This window comes from Colias philodice, chromosome 18 (genome assembly GCF_061535455.1).
Source record: "Colias philodice isolate Cphi_HAF_F1 chromosome 18, ilColPhil1 Martin Lab GWU primary, whole genome shotgun sequence".
Taxonomy (NCBI): Eukaryota; Metazoa; Arthropoda; class Insecta; order Lepidoptera; family Pieridae; genus Colias; species Colias philodice.
The window spans coordinates 7,618,369-7,645,560 of NC_143103.1; the positions used below are offsets into that span (position 1 = coordinate 7,618,369).

The following is a 27,192-nucleotide window of genomic DNA, read 5'->3' on the forward strand; positions in this document are numbered from 1 at the left end:
ACTGTAAATAGTCTGGTATTTTTTAAAACATGTTTATAAAATTGTAAATTCACCAAGAATCCTATATCTTTGTTGGTTTATTTAAAATCGACTGATCAGCTAGATCGTTAAGTATAAAACGAAAACATTAATACAAATATTCAAGAAATCACTCCACAAACAAGTATATGTCTCTAATTAAAAGCGAGCAACGTCGCGGGCCACCACTATACACTACAACACGGTAATTTATAGTGATCACGTATCAAGCACCTTTCATCGGTTTATGCGGTTTTATCATACACCTGCTTATAAGTTTATTATTCAAGGGCAGTCGAGATAAAATATAAGTATACGTTTGGAAAACTGGCTTAATCTCGAGACTGGCCACCTGAAGTTTGAACATGTTTGTCAGAAGCATGGAAATAGTTAGGAGGTTCATTTTATAAGAACACTAGCGGTCCGCCCCGGCTTCGCCCGTGGTATATATTTCGCAATAAAAGGTAGCTTATGTTCTTTCTCAGGGTGTAAAGATCTGTGCCAAATTTCATCAAAATTGGTCCAGTAGTTTATGCGTGAAAACCATACATACATACATACAAACCTTTCCTCTTTATAATTTTAGTATAGATGAGACAATTTTAAACGCATAAATACATTTAAAAAGCCTCAAGCTGGTACTTCAAGCTTCAGTTTCAACACATATAGGTACATATATACTAGATGGTACAAACTTAATAAGAAATATTTAATCAGGTATGTAAGCTCTTCTCTTCCAACACTCATTTTTGCTTTCGATCTCTCAGAATTCCTTAAAAAATCTCAGTACACAAAAAGCTCATGAATAAATGAGTCCTATTAAACAAACAGACACCTTCATCACATCTTGTACCAACACCTTGCAAACTTAAATCACTTTTAAATCGAAGGAATGCAAAAAAATGTTAATTATATTTTGCAGTACTTTTGCAGACGGTAGAACGCACCTGCTCTTGCCACCTACATATTGTTTTTTATCCTGCCCTAATTTATTCGAGGTATTTTTGTACGCTATAAACAGCCAATTATCTACCTAAAGAAATAAAAAGATTTAAGCCCGGTGGTCAAAGTTGCTTTCTCGTTCTATTTATTCTCTCTTTGATTCTTTTACGCGTATTGCACAGATTCGGCAAATCGGCATTATAAGAAATCAAGCAGTAAAATGCATGCCAAATGCAAAATGAGGGCGGCCTTATCACTAAAGAGTGATCTCTTCCACCATCTACATACCATATTATAGAAATATAGATAATAAAAAACTAAGCAGAAGCATGAAGAAAACTAAACGTAGGTAATCTATACGTGACTTTTCATTATTAATAACGAGAGTCAATCAATCCTAACTATGCCAATAAAGCATTTATTAGTAGCAATATTCTCGTATCAATGCCTTATAAAAGAGAAAAACCTCACCCAGATTTACATTTACAAAAGGACATCCACGACAATGTAAGATTACATCGATATCGAAATACAAGCAATTTAAACTATAATATTATTCAAGCAGCCTTAAATTAGCACTTTTTATCATGCGATACCTTACATCGCGTGGTACGGTCAGCAACTTAAGTTAGCTATAAAAATAGCTTGATTTAGTACGAGTTTAAACGTGTAAATTTTTAAGAAATAATATACAGTACTCAATCATTTAACAAATAGTAGAAAAGCCATTAAAATAGCAAAAAAATCCTCGATGACGTAGTTAATTGCACACTGTACATATGTTTTGTATGAAAACTCGGGTAAAAAAGTTCCAAGCAAGTAACTTTCGTTGCAGACCGTACAACCGCATTGCAATCAGTAATCTAATTATGTTCATCGGCAGATATCAATGGGCTTACGGAGTATTAAATAACTTCTTACAGAGCAATTGAAATACTAGCTCATGATACTATAAAATTATATGAATGTTTTTTACTCATATTTCTGTCTTGTTATGATTCTTGGGGAAATTCATGCACGCGATTGCTATTATTTGTTTTCGGAAAAACATAGACATTACATAAAAAGAGTTGTTTCGCTCGGTACTGAAGCATTATTAGAATTTCTCATGAGACACTACATTTATTATAGTAAAACAGAAACTGGTATTACATATTTACTGTATTAAATAAGTAAAACAAATAAGTTTTCCAAATCTTTTAAATACTACTAGCTTTCCGAACGCGGCTTCGCCCGCATTTTCAAAGAAAAACCCTTATAGTTCCCGTTCCCGTGGGATTTCCGGGATAAAACCTATCCTATATGTTATTCCAAATTACGCTCTATATGTGTGCTAAATTGCATTGTTATCGGTTCAGTAGTATTTGTGATAGAGTAACAAACATACAAATACACATCCATCCTCACAAACTTTCGCATTTATAATATTAGTAGGAAGTAGGATAGTTATTATTGTTTTTTATATAATATATGTAATCTCTTTACACCTGTGCCTGCATATAATATATTTTATGCACTCCGAATACTTATCTACGCTCACTTCATACATCAAAGCCATATTTACGACTGCATCAATCTTTTCTCTAAAGAAATAAACATTAACCGTGGAACCTTCGTAATAGATAAATGCGATTTCCATCCGCTAAATATATTATTTTTCTCGGTATGCGACTGCTCTGAATACTGATTATATGTCTCTTTGGAAAGCAAAGAGATCAATGACAGCAATCTTTAGTATTTGCGCTTGCACCAGTAAAGTTATGGTATGCTAATTTGTATTTTATGTATATGTAGTAAGCTTTAAAATTATTCAATCTTGTAAGTAGATACTTCCCAAAAAGAAATATTGTGGTTTTTGATGTCAATTCGCGTGTGAAACAATCATTGGACAATTTCAACGAATAGATACATGGTTACTGGACAGTCTCTTTGTATAATTTAATAAATATTTAAATACTGAACCATCGACAAATCCCTTCATTATAAGATTGATAACAAAAGCCAATACAAGAAGCAACACTTAACCCATAACAATTTGAATACAATGCTTCACTAATGACGGTAATTATAGATTATGCTTTCACTTAGAGGGCATCAATCATTCATCATAATTGTATTAGAACGAGATTGTTTGAAAGAAAATATATCAAGTACCTAAATGTTTGGTAATATTCTATCAATGACATGACAAACAATGGTTCACATAAAAACTACGTAATGCTAATACTATTTAGTTAACTGTGTGTGTAGTAGTGTGACTAATTAATTCATCAAAATTGTTACAAAAATTTGCTTAAATTAAGAATGATTAGCATAATTCATACTGTATCTTACGTATGACACTAATATCACCTCCTATATGGTAATATCAAAAAACATAATGTAAGTGAAATTTTATTGGAATCATGCCAATTAAACTGTGCTAAAACCGTATTTATATCAATTGTAACACAATACATGCAATGTAATTGAATACAGAAGCCTTTCGCTCCATCCCCATTCCCCATTTACATACAGACCTATAAAACCTAACTATAACCACCTATAACTAAGGAAACAATTCATTGTAATAATGACATCCCTAATTAAATCTAAAGGGTCATGACACATTCAGGAAGTATTTTTATTATCTTTTAAAAGGGTAAAGACCTTTCTTTTTAATGTGTTAAATTCTTTGAGCTGCTCTAAGCTTTACTTTCTTATTACTTTGAAGAATGGATCCGATAAAAATGTACGGCTTAAATGAGAATACATATTTTAATATTTTATGACTTATCTAACATTATTTTTTAATATCACCACAAAATATATTTCTGTATTCACCACAAAATATTATCAGTAATAAATATTAAACGTTTTAAGGCTCACTAACCTCAACGGAAACTACACGGTTATCAAAACGCTGATGTGTTGTGGAATGTGGATAACCCGAGTGAATGCCGACGAGGACCAAAGAAAAAATATTGTGTTATTTTATAACATTTGATTACATTTTCAAATCATTTGTTATTTGCCAAAAAATATGAAATAAATCCCTCCTGAAATATGTTTTTAATTTCAAATTTATTTTTTACCTTACAATTTGTTTATAGTTAGCGATAGCGGTTCTCTGATCACATCCTATAAAAACTATAATTCACTCAAATATAAAAATCTTGTTGTGTCTTGATTATATTGTTCAGTTCCTCAGATCACACACGGACACACCCCATAAAACCTAAAAACTAAAATCACTTGCATAATATTAGCAGCTATATTCAAAGCACGTTGCGAAGCTCAAAAGCCCAAAACATCCACATAGTTATACGTAGTTAGTATATATACGTTGGTACGCTATGTTCCGGTCTACCCAAATGAGTTGACTCCATCCAACTAATAGCTGTCTAACGAATATTTAATGGCAAGAGTTCATTGTTATTTCTGCCGCAATCTAAATACTGACTTTTAACCGTATTTAAGCGACTTTTGTTACGTGTCGATTCGCTTGGTGTACGACTTTTTAGATTTAAATAAATTGGCATATAATGATGTTGTTGTTCTGTATAAACTGTTATTTGAGCATCATCTTTACGATGGCTCTACACACATAATTGTAAGTAATAAGTACAGTTCAAGCAATGGTCATTCCGACAGAATTTGAGAAATAAAGAAGTTCACATTGTATGAAAGAGGTTACTAATCACATATTATGTATTGCTGTATATATTTCTATCTCTATGAAATAATAATTTCACTTAGTAATTTATACCTGTTCAACTTCTAATTAAGGTTTTTAAGCCAACCAGTCGAGTATCTTCATCTCCAATATGCGTTAGACGATCATCATATAATTTTGCATGTATGTATCGTAAACACTAAGCATATATTTTAATACAATTATTTTCCATTACAGATATAAACCAAGATGACAATTCCATAATACATCGAGCACCAACAACCAGGTATGTCACACATTTCACAGCACAGTTCCTATAATTGTTCCCTTTACCCGAACACGCCCTAGAAGTAAAGTAAGGTACACACAATAGACAATACACTGATTGTCATTCTGGGAGGCTTCGTCTACGGAAATGTATGTGTGTACCGCCTTATCGTATATCCCTATGCATATGTATACGCGTAGATTCATATCCGTTGGATTGATTTGAGTCACTGTGCCTGTATATTGTTCTCTATATGGTGGCGCTAAATATATCCGATCGTTAGTTGAATATAGGTAATTGCAATTTGCAGTACCAGGCACTTTTGATTACGTTCATCATTAAAGAGCTGTATGATCATTTTATGTGGCTTTTATTTCTTTGTTTTTAATGACGGTGTTTTCTGTAAATTTAATATATGAACACTTTAATGTCAACGTAGTATTATTGCATTTAACACAATTTTTATCGGCTGTGAAATTACAATTTGCTTGCAGTGAAGCCAAATAAGTAAATTAGAGTTCCTTCACCCCGGTTTCTGTATTTTTTTCTGAAATAAAAGCTCAGCGGAGCTTGAACACCGGCCATCGTAGCCTACAGATGAAAATTTACAGGGAAATATTTTTTAAAATTTTCCCAGCTAGTTACATTTTTAATTCGCCCGTTTCGCACTTACTAACAATCATGAGTTTATGCGAATGAAACTTTGATTTTTAAATTGGAACGAAAGGAAATAAGCTTACTTCGTACATGTTAGTTTATATTATAATTAAATGCTATATTCTTCACACAATTACTGTATTTTATTAAGTAATATTTTAAAATCACAAATAAAATATTTGAAAAATGCAAAGATACCTTCATTATTAAGTACTTACCTACCTAATTATTTTGAAAAATTTTCTACACTACCTCGTAAAAAATGCACCATAAACAAAATAGATTTTTCACTTTAATCAAGTAAGCTGCGATAAAAATTATCGCCAATAAAAAAAATCAAACAATTGTTTTGACAAACATAATTTAGTTGTCCCTGCATCCATTTATAACGCCATAATTCCAATTGCCCGATATAAAAGAACTATTATTGCCAGTAAATTCAATTGCAGCTATAATTAAAAAACGGGCGCCATAATGAATCTGTAGCATCCATTAAACATACTGAAAGCTTTTCCTATACTGTGACGCGCAAGTTCAATAACCCTGCTATCAGTGTCTGATACAAAACTCATCGTAAATTTATTTCGGTATTAATTAAGCAATCATTTATTATCTGTACCTTACTGCATTATTGTTGATGGTAGTAAAACGTTTGTTTGAATTTATTGACATTAATGACACGATTAATTTTTAATCTGTTCACAAATCAATCGCAAGTTTTGTTATTATAAAGAAAGAACGAATTCGGCATTAATTCATTTGCTTTAAGAAGTATTAATTTTAATTTAATTTTCATTGTCTATTTTCTTTTACTTGTGTTTGATAATAAAAACACTGTTTTTTTCTATCTCACCATCATTAATCGTATGTGTAAAAACATAAACTTTATGGATTATTTAACAACAGTTTCAGTTGTATCGAATGAATTATGTAAACTTGCAAATCGCCAAAGAAATTGTATGCAATTAAATTTTGATATTAAATGCCATGTTCTTGTACTTCTTAAAATTTGATATTATTTCTTTCCTTCGTATAGATATACCACCGAATTTGCTATGCTTGCCTGTAGCACATTCTATTTACTTCTGTTTTAACATTAAACGTGTTTCAAGTACACGAAACATGAAGTTTTACGTGCATCCGCGGAAATTACCGCTTTTAACTCTGGTAAAAACGAAACACGAAGCTAGAGCATTGCGGGGTCACTAACCCTGAAACTACCAAAGGAGTGTCCTGAGCGCAGATACGCGTCCCAGTTTGTCGTTGCGTTGCTTTTTGCTTTTATCCACGGGTTTTAATACCGCCTGTTACATGTTACATGCTAGGTCTGGTAGACCGACCTACGGCAGTGAAGGGTTATGTGCGTAAAACAAATGAAGAGTGAAGTATAGAAATAACTTTCGTACATTTTAAATTCTGTAAAAAAAAATCTTATAAAAAAAACGTTTATGTGCTTTTTAATTTGTGTTATGATAGGGGGGAATAAACGACTCGTTATTCAGAATTTTTGCGACATTTTCTTTTCATGCATGTGCATTATGCATATTGCAAAGTTTATTTCGTTTACTAGTAGTAAGTTCTTATTTATTCAATTGTAGTAAGATTATAATGTAAAATAATTCTTATTTATACACATTTCATGCCTTCTTACATACTCTAATGTACGCTTAATACTTTACGATCGTAAATTATATGAATATTGCATCCGCTTTTAGCGTGTAGAAGAAATGCACCCATTGAAGCGTAACGTAATTAATACGATGTACTTAACCAATACTTAACCTATAACTTATACATTGTAGCGCTTCTTTTGATCGCCGATGTACCTTGCACGACCTGGATACTCGCTAGTGGTCTTTACTTTGAATACCTTTCAGGGTATACATAATTCGGATGCATACTAAAAGTTAAGGAAGGTGCGAATTTTGTGTGTGAATTTGAAAATGAAAAAATTCGCTGGAAAACTGAGCAGTTGTCTAGTCAAAGCGTACTTTTTTAATAAATCATCATTTTTCTGAAGAATAACGGTAAATAGAAGTTTACCTACAGTCCGTAGAGTAACAAGGCGCGGGTCAAACACAAGCGGCGCAGGCGCGGGCGTGCCATAAGCGCACCTCTTGAATCTGTTTTTCGCCACGTCCTTCTTATACATTTTGTATGAAAGAATTTTGGACAGGCGTCGAGACGGCACGCCACGGTTGTGCCACGGTTGCGCCGCCTTTCCAAAATTATTTCATACAAAATGCCAATAGCGCACCCGATGCACGCCGGCAGCGCGCCCGATGCGCGCCCGATGCGCGCCGCGCCGCTTGTATATGTCCCGCGCCTAAAATATATGCAGTATGCTCTGCCATAAATAATGTGCCCGGGTGAGATATTGTCTTTCGTCGAATATTCTAGACCTGTAAATTGTATGTATTACCATTATTCTTCATTAGTTAACGAAGATCCTATCTTATTAAATACTGTGCAAGTTTATTTTTCTAAACTAAGAATAAATTTTCATACTATGTAAGAAGTAGGCGAACTTTAACGATTTTCCTACTTTATGTATTTGGATGTTTATTTTTGAATTGCTGTATTTGCAAAAATTTACTTAATTAAACTATTTACAAGCCTTGCTTTAAAATTCCTACAAATGATAAAGGATATTCTGGGACATTCCACAACAACTAAGTTTTCCTTCCTCAATCTCCTGTTATTGTTTGTTTTATTAATACATAAACAATGATAAGTATTGCATATAATAATTGGATACTAATTGAATATAATATACATTGCAATACTTACATTTAATAATTCATTTATGTAAGTATACTCTCTATATAAAGCTATATCAGATTGCATAATTTTTTAGCCAAGTATATTATTCACTAGCTGCTCCGCGCGGTTTCACCCACTTGGCTCCACTCCTGTTGGTCGTAACTTGATGATATGCCTATAACCTTCCTCGATAAATGGGCTATCCAACACCGAAAGAATTTTTCAAATCGGACCAGTAGTTCCCGAGATTAGCGCGTTCAAACAAACTCTTCAGCTTATATATATTAGTATAGATTATAATTAGATGTCTAATGCTTTAATCACTGGAAGAAAGACCAACACGATAATCCTAATAGTTAAATTAATATTCATGTTTCTTACGCTGGAGAAATAAATAACATTGGGGTTCGCGAACAGTTTTGGTATACAAAAAATATAATTGCTGAATGTAGGTATATTTATGTAAATTATGTTTAACTATATGTGTTAGTACATACTACATATATATCAAGAATTACATACTTACTAATATCATAATATACAGATACAACCAGTAGGGAATCTTCATACAAAACAATTGTGCTAATATTGAGTCCATAAATAATTCATCAGCAAAAACAAAACACAATCTATATGCTAACGTCTTTTGAAAAGTAAATGCATTTTTTACACAACACATAAAATAACTCGGTAATATAAATATCAAATAATATATCTCAGCAAACATTGTCGGCTTTAATCACACAACATGACGGCAAGTGTGTAGAATTTCAGCCTTACCTTGGATATCTAATATTGTGTAAAGCATTGAATTTAATACCCAGTTAGCAACTGCAGTTCCTGTGTAATACTTTATGAGGATAGGTATACTAACAAAAGCATTTTTTTAAATCATTGTTAGAAAAAAAGAGCCAATACAATTTCTCATTGATAACGAGAAATCATAGCAAAATTAGATATTGCTTATGAAGAGTAAATAAAAACGTGATAATCACGTGAACATTGTTTCCATAAACATGCACATACATATATATATTAGCATATTAATGTTCTAGAAGGTTCGGTAACGGTTGTACTTATTTATACCGCTGATGCCTGAAGGCTTGTTGTTATCAGATGACATGAATACTTGAAGCTCGGTACCTTCAAGAAAGCGTATATGATATAGAGATATTATTTCAAAGTGTCACTTAAATGCAAAGTATCTGCTACAAGTTACAACTTACACTAGTAATGTGTTTATGGGCAGTTGTGACCACTTAACATCAGGTAGCCCACCTGCTTCTTTGCTTGCTCTGTCATAAAAAAGCTTATTTGTAGTTACTGACACACTTTTAACTTTTTAAGGTACAACTAGATTTCCGCCCGCGGCTTCACCCGCGTTTTAAATAGCCTATGTCTTATTCTGGGTCTTCAGCTACCTACATACCAAATTTAACTGTAATCGGCTCAGTAGTTTTTACGTGAATGAATAACAAACATCCATCCATCCATCCTGACAAATTTTCGCGTTTATAATATTAGTAGGATGCGATGTGTAGCGCCTTAGCGGCACAGAAGGGTTCTACTACCTTAGTAAAAATGTGTCAGTGTAGTGTAGGCAGGCTGAACGTCTTTACAAGCATGTGTGGAATATTAAACAGCGAAGCAGGTGAAATGAATGGGCCCCATAGCAAACGCACCCTGCACTTTTTATGCAAACAACTCCATATTATAAGTACAATGTTATACAATTTATAAGGCTGTTGAACATATGGACGGTATTGAAATAGATTTTGACAAAAATTATACAAAATAAGTTAAAGTGAAAGTTAAGAAATAATAAAAATTTTACTTGCATTCAATACTTGTTTACATTTTATTCGATTGCTATCTGTACATAAAATCTTATATAATTCCTTACTCTGATAGTAATCTGTTGTATACGAAATTTAATTAATAAGAACGATAAAAAAAAACATTGCATTTAACTCTTTTCCCACATTCAATTAACTGGGTTAATTGATTTGACAAAAGTTGTTCAATGATCACTCCTAGGGTGCACTCACACACATCAGTCACCGTCACGGCACGTCACCGGACAGGATTAAAAAAAAATATGTATCAATAGTTCTAGTATGACTCTGTTCCCACACGACAGTCGCCGGCACGAAATCTATCAGTGACGTCACCGGTCAGGCACGTCAAATAATCTTTCCATACATGTATCATACTTTTATCCCCACTCACCCGGTGCCGTCACGTCTCAGTTCAGTCAGCGTCGTGCTACCGTCAATAATTGCTACATGTTCTCTAGCGTGACACACGTCTAATCACTGACTAACCTGATGTATGTGTTCAATGATTCAGTCAAACCGGCGACGTGACTGACGGACAACATGACGGTGACTGGTGTTTGTGGATACGTACACAAACCGTCACCGATCAGTCATCGGTGCCGTGACGGTGACTGATGTGTGTGAGTGCACCCTTATGATTACCCCTGGCTTATACAATGAACACGTGATATCATTCAGATGTTTTGAAGCTCATTTGTATTGCCGCTACTAATTTTTAATGTAGTATAAGTTTGTTTTATATTTTATTTTCTTATATATGTATATGTAGTTCCTAACATTACATTAGTCATGACTAGTTTTTGTGCTGGTGTTGATTTTTATAGTAATAGGAAGCCGTAAGTAAATCAATATGTTTACTGAATGTTCATTATCGTTTGTTTATTATCCTACAAAGTATCTATAAATAAGCTTTTTTCTACTTCAAATAGCTTCAGCCCTTAAGGGCGCGTATAAAGTCAAATCACCAATCAACTTTTAGTTGATACGTGTAATATTCAAGACCAAATATAAAAAATAAAATATATGTAAAACTTGATGATATTTTCGATTATATTGTCAGATCAAAAACATAAAATATTGAAATTGACTCGATAGAAAAAATTCACGAAGTTACCTCTAAATTTCACACTTTTACGTTTTTTACTGGACATGGTAATACTTATTATGATTTTTTTTTCATAAACAATTATATTAAAACATTTGCAACATATTTGTCAGAGCATTTTGTGTAATTACTTTTAGTTTTGGTTTAATCACGATAAAACACTTTTGGCGCTTACTATATTTTTAATTACGCAAGAAATCATCTTCCATCGCACGTTCCGGGAGCTAAAAACATAATTCTATTTCATACATCAGACGCTATCGCTCCGTTGAGACGAGTAGACCACGCTAAAATTGCTGCGCCGTGTTTTATAATTACGCCGAATATTGATTTGTTGAAAATGGTAAACAACAGTACGAAAGTCAAAACTGTACTTACATTGAATAGGTATTTTTTTATAATATACATATGTATATGTATATATATAATATATTCATAATCTGTATTACATAGTAATATGTAGTACATATCTATACATAAATATAGTTTTTAGAATTTTTGTATGTCTGTCTGTATGTATGTCTGGGCTCTAATTTTGGTGCAGATATAGCTTGAGACCTGAGAAAGGTTATAGGATGAGTTTTATCCCGTAAATAAAAAAAAACTGTGTTTGTCTGTTTGTTTGTACACGCTAATCTCCGGAACTACTGGACGGATTTGAATGAAAGTTATTTTGTTGTGTAGGTACCTACTATTATATTATCCGGGAAATATAAAATAATAATTTATTTTGAAAACTGAAACACCTGATGCAGAACCGCAACAGACCACCTAAACTATAGATTCATTTGAGAAAGTTTATCCAGGCGAGTTTGGATATTATTATTTGTGTAAATTCTGTAAATTCGTTTCCGCGAGTTGAGTATTCATGCGACGATATTTATAGATACCTACATTCATAGTGGGTACCTACAATTTACAAAGACACTTTTTATACTTAGTTATGTAGGTACCTAATTCCTACGGTCGCCTTGCAAATGCAATCAATCAAATCGGGAATGTTTTATAATTCTACCTATAGTAATACTATAATATATATATATTATAGTATTACTATAGGTAGATTCCTATGTTTGCTCCAGTAAATAACCAATACAGGTTGTGAATAGTAACTACACATTATATATATTTACAATCTGTATTAGATAATAATATTACAATCACATAGGTATAAAAAAAAATTGTACGAAAGTCAAAACTGTACATTGAATATTTTTACGGATACCTACTTGGGGCGTGATTTTCAATCGATATAGGAGCCAAAAATATAGGTATATAGTTTATAGAATTTTTGTCTGTTTGTCTGTATGTATGTCTGGCTCTCTAAGCTCTAACTTTGATACAGAGATAGCTTGAGACCTGAGAAAGGACATTGGATAGGTTTGTTCCCGTAAATCCTAAAAAAACTCTATGTGTCTGTTTGTTTGTACACGCCAATCTCCGGAACTATTGGACGGCTTTGAATGAAAGTTATTTTGTTGTGTAGGTATTATCTGGGCAATATAAATATGCAAATTCGAAGATCTAGAATGTATGATGAGGGACCCTGAGATCACACTCTAACATTTATAGGAGTGAAGTCAACAAAAATTGTTGCGTCTGATGGAAATTTTCTGTTGATTAAAAAAAATCAAAGATCTGGAACATCTGATATAGACCCATAAGAGCCCAGCTACACATTTATAGGAATGAAGTCAAAAAATGTTCAGTCTAATGGGTTAAAAAATTCGAAGGTCTGGAACATACCCTAGGAGCTCAAACAAACTATACCATTATATATAAATTACACCTACTCTAAATAAATTCTCCTAGTTGTTCACGTCTAAAGTTCACGCGAACGAAGTCGCGGGCATCAGCTAGTGTTGAATCACATGTTTTTAGTCGTCTCTCGATAAAATAATACAACAAATTTCGAAGAAATTCCGAAGAAATTTGTTAATATGAACAAAATAATAACTAGTTTTCAAATAATATTTTATTTTTTTATTAATCAAGGATAATATTTATTTTTATTTTCAGAATAATTGCAGAGTCGAAAAATATTGTACAATCTAACGAATTTGATAAAAACAAAGTTCTGGAGGAATGTGTATCGTCGACTGTGTATGTTTATTTAAAAATACTATCTATACTCGCTATTTTGACTTTGAATAATTTATATTTGTTTAATTGACCCTGTTTGAAAGTAATTTACTAATTTCACAGAACAATTTTAAATTTGGAAAATGTGGACCCTCACTCTCTACCTGTGTCTACTGACTATTGCCACGCAGAAAAAAATACTCCAGAAAGGTACCTGCTAAAGTTACCAGCTCTCGATAAAATAATACGTAAATTTCGAAGAACTTTGTAATATTTTATAAAGGATAATTTTTATTTTTATTTTTAGAATAATTGTTGAGTCGAAAAATGTCGTACAATCTAATAGTCCATTGAATAAATGGTTCTAGAGTGCGTGAGTTAGTAACGTAAGATGTTTCTTCGGAAACATGTCAAGAGTCCCTAGGTAATAAACATACTAAAACCCCGGGCCACTAGGAGGAGCCCCGGAGTGGGGGGAGGGGGAAAATGGGTCCATTTTTTCATTTTTCGCTTAAATCTCAAAAACGGTACATGTTAGAGAAAAACTTTCAAGGAAAAGTTGAAAGGCCATAAAATTATCTACAAGTTGTACCTGAATCATTTTTTCCTATATCCTACCGTTTCTGAGTTATACGCAGTAAAACATGATTTTGGCTCAAACAATTTCCACATCAATCGATCAAAAAATATTTCTTTCTTCCAAAAAACTCAAAAGTGCAACTTGTGACCGGTACTGATAGATTGCTCTTAATTAGGTCTATAATTGGTAAAATAAACACATTCCTCCATGGAAGCCTTTAGGAGGAATCGATTGTCAAAATATTATATTATGGTAGTTTGAGTTACTGAACTTGATCTTTTTATTTTTTTCTTCCAAAAAACTCATAAGTGCAACTTGTGACCGGTACAGATAGATTGCTCATAATTGGTTCTATCATTGATAACAATACCAGATTCCAACACGGAGGCGTTTACGGGGAATTGAATTTTATTAGGGTAGTTACGATACTTGAACCTTTCATTTTTTTTCTCCAAAAAAACTCAAAAGTGCAACTTGTGACCGATACTGATAGATTGCTCTTAATTAGGTCTATAATTAGTAAAATAAACACATTCCTCCATGGAAGCCTTTAGGAGGAATCGATTTTCAAAATACTATATAAGGGTAGTTTGAGTTACTGAACTTGATCTTTTTATTTTTTTCTTCCAAAAAACTCAAAAGTGCAACTTGTGACTGGTACTGTTAGATTGCTCTTAATTAGGTCTATAATTGGTAAAATAAACACATTCCTCCATGGAAGCCTTTAGGAGGAATCGATTGTCAAAATACTATATTAGGGTAGTTTGAGTTACTGAAGTTGATCTTTTTATTTTTTTTCTTCCAAAAAACTCAAAAGTGCAACTTGTGACCGGTACAGATAGATTGCTCATAATTAGGTCTATCATTGATAAAAATACTAGATTCCACCATGGAGGCGTTTACGGGGAATTGAATTTTATTAGGGTAGATACGATACTTGAACTTTTTATTTTTTTTCTTCCAAAAAAACTCAAAAGTGCAACTTGTGACCGGTACCGATAGATTGCTCATAATTAGGTCTATCATTGATAAAAATACCAGATTCCACCATGGAGGCGTTTACGGGGAATTGAATTTTATTAGGGTAGTTAGTTAAAAAGTTCATGTATCGTATCTACCCTAATAAAATTCAATACCTCCTAAAGGCCTCCATGGTGGAATCTGGTATTTTTAGCAATGATAGACCTAATTATGAGCAATCTATCTGTACCGGTCACAAGTTGCACTTTTGAGTTTTTTGGAAGAAAAAAATAAAAAGATCAAGTTCAGTAACTCAAACTGCCCTAATATAATATTTTGACAATCGATTCCTCCTAAAGGCTTCCATGGAGGAATGTGTTTATTTTACCAATTATAGAACTAATTAAGAGCAATCTATCAGTACTGGTCACAAGTTGCACATTTGAGTTTTTTGGAAGAAAGAAATATTTTTTGATCGATTGATGTTGAAATTGTTTGAGCCAAAATCATGTTTTACTGCGTGTAACTCAGAAACGGTAGGATATAGGAAAAAATGATTCAGGTACAACTTGTAGATAATTTTATGGCCTTTCAATTTTTCCTTGAAAGTTTTTCTCTAACATGTACCGTTTTTGACATTTAAGCGAAAAATGAAAAAATGGACCCATTTCCCCCCTCCCCCCACTCCGGGGCTCCTCCTAGTGGCCCGGGGTTTTAGTATGTTTATTACCTAGGGACTCTTGACATGTTTCCGAAGAAACATCTTACGTTACTAACTCACGCACTCTAGACCCCCCTTGGAGGGACTCATTCAATGGACTATAACCAAATTAATCAAAATAAAGTTCTGGAGGAATGTGTGTCGTCGACTGCGTATGTTTATTTAAAAATAGTATCTATACTCGCTATTTCGACAGACTTTTTTTACGGATTCGTGCTCTATACTGTTGCCCTAATATTGTTTTTTTTTTATATATTACATACAGACAGTTTTTTTACTGTTTTATAATATGTATAGATTATCATTAATAATTATAAACAAATAATAATAAAAAGACATATTACATAATTTGTGATGATTTCAACTTCACTGTTTTATACAATTATTTTAGACAACATACCTACTAACTACCGAAAATACGCGTTGAACGAGCGAAGAATATTGTGTATAATTTAGCGTGCGATGAACTTTACGTACGTTGGATGAGCCGGGTGTATGAGGGTATTGTGAGGGCGCGCGGCATGGCGCGTAATGGGCGAGGCTTAATCGTAGAATTATCTGGCTTTATACGCCCTCTTAACGTTATTTTGCATGAAAGAACAAAGCCTGTATGACGTATGTGTATAATATTAGTAGGACAGAAAAAGTATATAATATGTTCACACATAGACTTAGAGTTAGAAACTAATGTATTAATATTTTTTGCGAATAGCTCTCAATTACAAAATTATTAATTACTAGGTTTCCACCCGCGGCTTCGCCTGCGCAGTAATAGAAAAACCCGCATAGTTCCCGTTCCCGTGGGATTTCCGGGATTGCGTCATTTCCCCGGGATAAAAAGTAGCCTATGTCCATTCTCGGGTATCAAAATATCTTCATACCAAATTTCATGAAAATTGGTTCAGTAGTTTAGGCGTGATTGAGTAACAGACAGACAGACAGAGTTACTTTCGCATTTATAATATTAAGTATGGATTCGTTTTATACGTTATGTCATCTGTAATATAACTTTGTATTTACGAGTTTATTATGTTTTCTTTTATTTTGAATCAAACGTAATTGTACGACAATTCGTTTCACTTATCAATACGGAAATATAAGTAAAAGTTACCATTAAGTAATATCGGACGCGATTTACTGACGGATATCAAAGATAATAAACCTCATTTGGATTATTGCGTAAACCAGATATAATATTTAACGAGTGCATTGTGTGAAATTTTATTAAATACCTATTGTCCGTGTCACTGAATGCGCCGCAGGTCACCGGGTCATGGGGATGTCAGTCTAGGGCTGGCAGATGCGGAATGTCCTTAGGATTGACAAAAAAAATATATTTATTAATCACATTTCAGAGATATGATGATATTTTAATATTACAAAAATTTTAAAGCATAGAAAAAGTGGGACCATGACGCCTAATTTGAACTTATTTCTTTCGCCGTACGTAAGTTCTGTGAACATTTATAAATTTATTTTAACAAGCCACACAAGTTCACAATGAAAGTTTGAAACTATTCTTAACTTGCGTTAAACTATAAGAAAGAAAATGGAAGAATTCTCTTCAGTTTATCTCTCGAGAATAAGCGTACAAAAGAAGTTAACACAAAAGGTGTCGAGTGTCGAGAAAGCCAAGCTTCAATAATTCAACGAAGAGTATATGCATATGTTTATTATGTTTATCTGTTATATTATCATATATATTTATAGAATTCTAAGATATGGTACATACTGGTACATATTATTCAAGTATGATATACCTGACAGGTGACAACCCTAAACGAAACCAAGCTCTGACCCAGTTCAAAGCAAACGGAGGCGCATCGGAAATGACTTTAAAAGCTTTATACCTGGAAAATTGAAGATCTATTTTGCGTAAATTCTAGCCAATTCAGCAAAATGAAATCTGAATACGCAAGCAAAAAGACCTCTGATTTGACTGAAAAAAATGCATTTCCATACGAGAAGGAGAGTTCTAGATACATTCAATCGTTAGTGCGCAGTTCGAAATATGTAGTGGATAGTATTTTTTTTTTTAGTTTAAATATATGTAATCTGATGATATTGAAACTCGACCAATCGCTACGCGTTGGCTAAGAATAATATAAGCATTTCTGAGGTAAAGTCAATAAGATATTAGGTATATTCTTTACATAAAAATATATGTCCAAATTTAAATTATATTTATTTGCAAGAATATAGGTGCGAATATAGGTGTTGTTATCACAATATTATACCGCTAATACATTAGATATACCCCCATTATTTGGGTGTGCAAATATCTAAATGGAAATAAATAATGTGCACAAGGTATGAATTATGTTTTTAGCCTTTATTTGCACCATTCTTCTTTGTATATCATTCATTATACATTAAGTGAGAATCCATGTATGGATGAAAGAAATATCACTCTACATTAACGTCAATGATAAACGTTCCCTATAAAAGAAGGGCCCACCCATATACTTGAGGGGAATATTTCTTCGCACCTTACCATTAAAATACAAGTTAATTTTGTAAATTGTAATAGAAGAACAATTTCTCTACTACCTTGGTTCTTCATACAAATCTTCCAACTAAATTTTTAAATAGACTTAATTAAATAGACTTTATCCTTTCAAATTCTAGTGTTTTGTGTATTTAACCTTTATTTATGAACAAGCAATATTTATCATATTATTTGTTCAAGTATTTCACATCTAGCATTAACTGAAGACGTTCAAAGATTTACCAAATATTTCTGTAATCACGACGCAATTAAAACTTTTTCAATCTTAACTTTCATTCATACCTGCTGAGACAGATCTCAACTTTGAAAAGCACCTATTTAAATATGTGTAGGTTATTCATATGAAATTTTAGTTTTCAAGCAAGCGTTTTGAATGGACGTCTTAAGATTTTCATTGAGCGGTCAAAAGGTTGCCTATTAAATACATTTGTCTAGCTTTAAGATTGTCTTAATACTGAAGTCTTAATAGGTTCTTTTACATCGTTATTTAGTTCTTTCTTGCATATGCTGATGTATTTTTCACACGAATATGTACCTATTATGTAAAATTATCACTTATTTATTAAAATACTTCAAACGAACCGTTTGACCATTTAATTTACTACGATTTGCAGCTTTTCTCTTACCTTTAATATTGAATAAGTTATCCATATCGAAGGAATTAATATCTTTCCTTTTCCCACATGGGTATTATGAAGAGTGTGGATTTATTACCAACTAGCTGTGCCCGCGACTCCGTCCGCGCGGAAGCTAGTAGAAAGCGGTCTTCGCGTGGATGGTTTATTTCTCCATTAACTCTGACAATGACATCTTATTATTATCTATTGGACCCAAATACGGCTAGGCCTATAATAATACGCAACGTGTGTTCGCGGTTCTACAGAACAACGTCTATGGATAAAACTGAAAAATTAAGATAATATTTTTTCTACGTATTTTTTCAGGATAAAAAGTATCCTATTTTACGCCCAGGATAATAAGGTATAATTATACCAAGTTTCATCGAAATCGAACCGTTAGTTTTCACGTGATGTCTTCACATACAGACAGACAGACAGACAGACAGACAGACAGACAGACAAAAAATTTTTTAATCACATTTTTGGGTTTGATATCGATCCAGTAACACCCCCTGCTATTTATTTTTTCAATATTTTTAATGTACAGAATTGACCCTTCTACAGATTTATTATATGTATAGATAAAACTGTCAGTTTTATCAGATAAGGATCATAAATGCCAGCGGCTGTATGTAATTGTATCTATAATTGTTGATAATCTTCTTCTTCTTCTTCTTCTTTTTAGCAAATGGTAACTCCCGATCCCAGTGAGGACGGATTCTGCCAATGTCAAGTTTTGAACGGATGGTCAGTTTAAGTTAATGCTCATGTTAAGCGTGCTCTGTGCTGAGGAAAAATCACGATTGAGATGGTTCAGTTTTGTTTACTCATAGATTTCTTACATGGAGCTGTATAACCTGACAAAGAACAAATATTAGTTATAGACAACACAACACATCACAAAAGCATAACATAAAATAGATATAGGTACTTGGATGGGATAATCTTCTTTAATGGCTTATATCTGGTGGAATACTCTCAATTAGATGTTTTTAAACGTTCACAAAGATGTTACATGTTCTTTAATTGTATATCTTGTCGTATATGGTAGTAATTATTGGTAACATTCTTTTTAATTATACGCTTGTGGTCGTGAATTCGAATGAGTTTATCGTGGAACATGGTTATTTTACGCGTTATATTGTTTTATTTTAAGACAATAAATTTCAATATGTGGTCTAAATTGGGTCTAAATAAAATATGATTAATGAATTATTTCCAAATTGATACATACAAAAACTTCATATTTATAAAATCTTACTAATTACACTACCCCAACATTAATACGCAAACTTATACCGAATATAACGTTAAGTAGGAAAACATTTTTCATTTAAAACAGCCTGCAAATCTCTGGACATTAAAATATATTTCCAAGACAGACGCAAGACAAGAACACGTTTTCATTTAAAACCACAATGAATTTCAAAGCGCAATGTCTACGGCCATTTAATCTAGGCTTTGTGTGCTGGTCTAGGACAGGATATGTCTCTTCCATAGTTTTATATGTCCTATGAAACTGTAAGAAGCCGTTTAAGACAGTATATAATATTAAGGGTAACTTTCGCTCTGCAAACATCTGTATTCAGTAAAGCTATTTTAGATTTAAGAACGTATAAGTTTTCATAATTAACTAAAAATAAATAATGAAATTCTTATCTGTTTGAGTCATCTGCAAAAAGGCCTTAGCTGATTTGCGACGCGAATCTCCGAGATTAAAAGAATTAATTTCTTTCTAAAAATGCTCGTATAAAGTACATTTTTGAATGGGCAAGTAAAGACGAGTCTGCTTATATTTACAAAATTTTGATCTGTGTTACGTAAGCGTTGCAATACAAATAAGAGATCTATCTATACTGATTTCACTACTGAAACATGGTTCGTAGTAATACATTTATTTACAGCGTCTGTTCAGACGTGAACTTGAGAATTAATCCACTATCTTAATCGTTCTTGAGATCGCAGTTTAGTATTACACGGTTTATAGAGTTTAGTAAAGGGTTTAGTGTGCCTTTCATATATTATGTGAGACGCAGTAGTTAACCAGAGTTAACCTCTATCGTACAATGGTTTTTAATCGATTTGTTGGATTAAATGAATATGTGTGATGTGACCTTTGGTTTTATAGTTTTACTATTTACTCTTCATAACAACGGAATATGTGTGCTATCTATGTATATCTATGTAGTACCTACATGTAACATCTATGTATTAAAAATATATACTTTGTTAATTAAGAGCGATGCCGCATATTATGAATCACTGTGTTTACTACTTATTTTTGCGTTATTAATTAAATAAAGTAAACATAGCATTTGGATTTAATTTAATCCACATTTAAATTACTTTCTTACATTACTAGCATAATAATTAATAACACATTTACATACAATATTATATCAGATATAGACTTGGCTCTTAAAAGAAACATCGATCAATGAAACAGATGCGAAGTGCATCCGACTCATATCCGACTAATGCAGATTTATCTTATTCGAAATTACTTATAGTCATTCATATTTTTAGAAGTAAAGCTTCGTATATCTTAATGTATCTATGAATACAATAACCACTTTATAATTTATGTTCTGTTACTTATTTCATTATTTTTTACTAAAGTACAAACGACCAACTAACGTCTGTATTAAACTAGATTTTTCTAAAGAAAATGTATGTCGAACGATTTCTAAACAGAATGTCTGTCGAACATTACTGAAGAATTACACTTGTAGAAATTCGAAATAAACTAAAGTCTCACGGGATTAAAAGAGTACGAACGATTGCAAGTTCATTCAGAGGACAGAAAACGATTGGTTTCTGCCCAGTCACAATCGTATTTATCTGGAATTGCCTGGTTTCGAATGGCTTAATATACCTACTAGGCCAGTGGAAATTAACATTAAATTCGCAAAGCACGATGTAGATTTGAATTTTTGGTATGTTGTTTGGATCAGTTAGGGTGATGTAAATCCCAATTTGCAACTTCGAAAAAGTTGTGCTCGCTGCGCACCACGTGATAAACTGCGAAAATTTTGGACCTTTTTCACTTTTTGCTCTAAAAGTCATAAACTATGCGTTTCCGACAAGTATGATTCAGTACATAAATTAAGGTTATTAAATTTGCAACAATTTAAGCCTAACCGCAGCTCTCTAAACCTTATAACGACTAAACTGTGGCCATTCGAAGATGGTTCATTTTTCCGGAAATATTGAAATTTTTAGTTTTGCTCCCGTTTGAACCAAAATATTGGCAAAAACCGCTCGTTCTATGAGAAGTTCGTATAATAAAGTTGTAGTGCATTTAATTTTCTTTCATAACAGCATAGAACAAAGTCTGTGAGACAAATATTTCACACACAATATCTGAAAAACAAAAAGAAGGTAGAAATAGATTTTTAAAGAATTGAAACTGAGAGCATATAAAATCATAAAAAGAATAATACTTTTTCATTTGCAGGATAGGTAATTAACAAAATTACAAAATTTGGGAAAGTAGGAAAAAAGATTATACGCAAATAATAAACTGCGAAAATTTTGGACTTTTTTCACTTTTTGCTCTAAAAGTCATAAACTATGCGTTTCCGACAAGTATCATTCAGTACATAAATTAAGGTTATTAAATTTGCAACAATTAAAGTCTAATTAAAGCTCTCTAAATCTTATAGCGACTAAACTGTGGCCATTCGAAGATGGTTCATTTTTCCCGAAATATTGAAATTTTTAGTTTTGCTCCCGTTTGAAGCAAAATATTGGCAAAAACCGCTCGTTCTATGAGAAGGTCGTATAATAAAGTTGTAGTGCATTTAATTTTCTTTCATTAGAGCATAGAACAAAGTCTGTGAGACAAATAGTTCACTCACAATATCTGAAAAACAAAAAGAAGGTAGAAATAGATTTTTAAAGATTTGAAACTGAGGGCATATAAAATCATAAAAAGGATAATACTTTTTCATTTGCAGTATAGGTAATTAACATAATTACAAAGCTAATTAAATTTGCAACAATTTAAGCCAAACCGCAGCTCTCTAAACCTTATAACAACTAAGCTGTGGCCTTTCAAAGATAGTCAGTTTTTCCCGAAAATTTCAAATTTTTAGTTTTGCTCCCGTTTGAACCAAAATATTGGCAAAAACCGCTCGTTCTATGAGAAAGTCGTATAATAAAGTTGTAGTGCATTTAATTTTCTTTCATTAGAGCATAGAACAAAGTCTGTGAGACAAATAGTTCACTCACAATATCTGAAAAACAAAAAGAAGGTAGAAATAGATTTTTAAAGAATTGAAACTGAGGGCATATAAAATCATAAAAAGGATAATACTTTTTCATTTTCAGGATAGGTAATTAACAAAATTAAATTTTCTACAACTTTATTTTATGACCTTCTCATAGAACGAGCGGTTTTGCCAATATTTTGGTTCAAACGGGAGCAAAACTAAAAATTTGAAAATTTCGGGAAAAACTGACTATCTTTGAAAGGCCACAGCTTAGTTGTTATAAGGTTTAGAGAGCTGCGGTTAGGCTTAAATTGTTGCAAATTTAATTATCTTTGTAATTTTGTTAATTACCTATCCTGCAAATGAAAAAGTATTATCCTTTTTATGATTTTATATGCCCTCAGTTTCAATTCTTTAAAAATCTATTTCTACCTTCTTTTTGTTTTTCAGATATTGTGAGTGAACTATTTGTCTCACAGACATTGTTCTATGCTCTTATGAAAGAAAATTAAATGCACTACAACTTTATTATACGACTTTCTCATAGAACGAGCGGTTTTTGCCAATATTTTGGTTCAAACGGGAGCAAAACTAAAAATTTCAATATTTCCGGAAAAATGAACCATCTTCGAATGGCCACAGTTTAGTCGTTATAAGGTTTAGAGAGCTGCGGTTAGGCTTAAATTGTTGCAAATTTAATAACCTTAATTTATGTACTGAATCATACTTGTTGGAAACGCATAGTTTATGACTTTTAGAGCAAAAAGTGAAAAAAGTCCAAAATTTTCGCAGTTTATCACGTGGTGCGCAGCGAGCACAACTTTTTCGAAGTTGCAAATTGGGATTTACATCACCCTAACTGATCCAAACAACATACCAAAAATTCAAATCTACATCGTGCTTTGCGAATTTAGGGTTTTTTAGTGTCGATTTCTACTGGCCTATACTGCAACTTTTTCATTGAACTTCACCTGGAGATGTATGAGTTAGAATCTAAAGATGTATTTACACATTCGTCTTCGCCATTTGCCTCGTCACACGACGAACCATTTGTAGACGACTTTTGATGCAAAAAAATCAAAAATCAAAAATATTTATTCAGTAACAAATATGTTTACAATTATATCAGTCATTGAGACATCCTTTTAAGCATTAATATGCAACTGTTACACATTATTCTTCTCTATGGCTATGTCCAAGGCGCGAATCGCATGGCGAATAGCTTTACGTTGCGTGTTCGTTATTCGCCTCGCTATTCGCACGTGTAAATGCACCATAACAGTAAGGAGTAAAGAAGTGCTAAACTACAACCACATCTACCACTCAACGCACACATGTCAAGGGTCACACTTCATTCAATTTGCGGGGTTAATCCGTCAATTGTTTTCATTCGTTCATTACGTTCATTGGCTCATAAGTTCTTTTTGTAAAGGATGTATTGATCCGGAACGGATACGTTTTTATGATAGTAAATTAAGTTGAGTAAAAAACTTGACAGCCATATGAATCGAAGGGTCATCAACTGTGACAGTTTGTGTGGAGACTTCTATTTTATTATTATTTTTATTTCAACATCTATATCTTTAACGCTTTCTGAAGAATAGGCAGAATACAAAAATAATATGTACTGCAGAATGCATCATTTTTTCGAACGATTTGATAGAAACAATGACAGAAAAGGGTCGTCCCGTGTACCCTTTGGTATGGCAAAAACAGAAGCTAAGCATTCGTAATAATGAGACTAGCTTTACGTGTAGAGGGTAGTGATTAGTGATGCAGATACAGTTCAGAGGGAGAAGTTAATTAAACGGGAACGGTCAGGTGCGTGTCGGACCGCGCGTTGAAGGGAACGGTGAATTACAACTTAAAATTGATTACTAATGAATACAAAAACGTTTTCCCAGTCGTTTAAGAATATGATGATTTAAAGTTTTTTAAGCTATTGCATAGCTTCTATCGCGAGCCTTGAGCGCGGGGACCGAATCGAGAAATTCCGTAACGAAAAAACCTCACTCCGACGGGCACGGCGAAGGTGTGGCTTGAAAGTTGAAGGCATGCTATGCAATAGCTTTACCGCGGCAGTCCCCGAGTGCCACACGTCTTTTTTAATATATTTGGTTAATATAGTAACGTTGAAAGGTTCGAAAGCAGATTTCTTTATTAATATAATTATACATGTTTTATATGTTACAGTCTAAGGTTACAGTTCTTATGTTCTTAACCTATAAAAACTTCATTAAAACCCACATTGCGAGCGTTCATTTAATGCTAGCGTTATTATGATTATTTTAGGTCATGACCGGGCTAGACCTACGCTAAATAAAGGAATTTCCTAACAAGCCGAATTAGGATAAATTGTCAGCAAGATAGATTACAATGAACAAAAGGAACTCTCTCATCTATACATATAATAAAATCGTAGGAAAGTCAAAACTGTACATTGAATATTTTTTTAAAAGAATACATAATCCATGATCTATAATCGATATAGAAGCCAAAAACATAGTTTTTAGAATTTTTGTCTGTTTGTCTGTTTGTCTGTTTGTCTGTATGTTTGTCCAGGCTAATCTCGAAAAGTACTGCATAGATTGACTTCAAATTTTGCATGAATATTACTAACAGGTCGGGTGAGGCTTTTTTAAACATATTATCATGCTATCACCTCCGGGGGAGGAGCTGTGAACCTTTTTTTTTCTTACGTATTCCGTGTATTACGACAGCGTACAATCTAAAGACTCATGTTTAAATGTTGGTTTCGGGTAAGCCATGCTATTATCTAGCTTTACACAATAAAAACTATGTCATTTACGTAATTTGGGCAGAGAATCAGTTTAATGAATTTATTAGTATACAAATTTGAAACAGCGCCATCTATGAGATTTCGTAAAAATCAAATCAATTTACATGTTAACACTACTGAACACAATGTTAAAAATTAATAATTTAAATATAATAATTATGTTATTTATTTATTTAACTCTTTAACCCATATCTTCCCTTCCCTATAAGGTGCGCTTATAATTCGTGTGAATATACTACATTTTTAAAAGTGAGGGTAGATGTTTATTATTTTAAGTCAAACTAGACACCATTACAGTTAATCTAATATTGATTGTGTTCATTGGTTACATTTTTAAAAATCTTCGTGTTTTAAAAATTCGATAACGAGGCGGGACTCGAACCAGCATTCTTTAGTGGTCGAATTTTTTCTATTCTTTATAAATTTATTGTTTATGAATTTATATTTATAAACAATAATACAAAAAGGTTAGTTCGTTGATAATTATTATTCCTTCATCATTTACATGTTGTAAGTAAAAATTTACTTTGACTGTTAATACTTTTGTTCAGTATTTACCTGTATGATTATTGCTTGGTAATTAATATATTTTCATGTCGTATACCTAATTAAAAACATAAGTTTGATGTGAAACTAGCTGGATTTATTTTTACACACTCACAGTCTTATATTTTGTGTTAATGTTAAAATAGTATTTATAGTGTAAATCATAATATTTTTTCACAATTAAAAATATTTCCTTTTTTTGATGGTGTTGGCATCGAATTAAACCGCGCTGTCGTTTCGTTCACAAAAAGTGGAGTTATGAGGACCGAATATGTAGCCGCCTCAACTTACGGAAACGAGAGTAACCTGCGTTGTCTGTTAGTTATTGTATAGTCGAATTTAACGTTACATGGAAATTGGCATCTAATTATATGAATAATACTTATATTAAATATTCTGTAAAGGTCAATTCTGTACATGAAATATATTTCCTAAATAACTATCACGAGGTGATTAGGGATCGACACTGACGCCAAAAATTTTTGTCCGTCTGTCTGTCTGTATAACCGTTATAGAAACAAAAACTACTCGACGGATTTAAACGAAACTTGGTACAATTATTAGTATGAAAGAAATGTTCTCCATATTATATAAAAAATATCTCCCGACATCATAATCAATGTCTATCTTTTATGGTTGAGCTTAGGAGTTCAAAGCTTTCTGATTATATTTGTCTACTAGCTGTGCCCGCGACTTCGTCCGCGTGGAATAGTGACTATGGGACCTATGACCATGGGCTCAGGGTGGGGCAACAATAATTGTTTTTATTTGCATGCTTCCACTCCCACGCCCACTCTCAGGCTCACGCCAACGCCCACGCCCACTCCCCTTCACAATTGGTACCTACCAGATCAAAGCCAGGGTAAGCGCCCCACCCAGCCCCACCGTGGCTACGCCCATGCTGAATTACTACT

The 27,192-nt window shown here is 32.8% G+C and overlaps 1 protein-coding gene across 2 annotated transcripts in view; it reads left to right on the top strand.

Moving 5' to 3' along the window:
- Positions 1–27,192, top strand: part of Myo81F (unconventional myosin 81F) — a 95,197-nt gene that overhangs the window by 17,281 nt on the left and 50,724 nt on the right. For both annotated transcript variants that reach the window (XM_089706968.1, XM_089706970.1), the window contains exon 2: positions 4,853–4,901. The gene's annotated coding sequence lies outside the window, so the exon portion shown is untranslated. The remainder of the gene's footprint in view (positions 1–4,852; positions 4,902–27,192) is intronic.